Raw genomic sequence first — 653 nt, forward strand, 5'->3', positions numbered from 1 at the left:
GAGGGCTAGGGGACAGGGGCCTGCAATTCTGTGATAGCGCTGCAGCCTGCTTTCCACGCCCACTTTTCTGCAACGGTTTGTGATCTGGACTCCCTGAGCACCCGTGGGGAGCTGGGGGCAGCCTAGGGAAGTCGGGACCTATTCCTGTATCCTTCCAGGCAAGCGTCCCTGGCCACCTAGCCTTGTCAGGGTCCAGGCCATGGGACCCCCTGTGCATAACCCTGGGCCCGCCAGCCTGTTCCGGCCCTGACGTTTGCTCACTGATGATGTGCAGAGGGGAGGGGGCGGTTTCCCACCTCTGGGAGAAAAGAGGGCACTGTCCGCGCTTGGTAGACTTGGGGGGGCGTCACTGCCCACATGTGGGGGACGTCACTGCTTACCCCTGGGGGTCTTAAGGGTTCCCAGTGGTGGGCAGTCGACAGGATACTGTCCACATCTGGGGCCAGCAAAGGACCCCTGTACCTCAACTGGAAGGCGAGAGCTTCACCTCAGCCTTGCGGTCATGAGGGGGCAGAGGGCCCCTACCCACTCCAACCCCCTAAAAATGCAACAATCCCAGGCACACCTTAGGCCGCAGCCTGGCTGTGACCGAACAAAGCGCGACCACACCCCCGGGGAGAGGCCGGGTTGGGACCGCAGGGCGCAGCTCTGCC

The sequence above is a fragment of the Macaca fascicularis genome, chromosome 7 (genome assembly GCF_037993035.2).
Source record: "Macaca fascicularis isolate 582-1 chromosome 7, T2T-MFA8v1.1".
Lineage (NCBI taxonomy): Eukaryota > Metazoa > Chordata > Mammalia > Primates > Cercopithecidae > Macaca > Macaca fascicularis.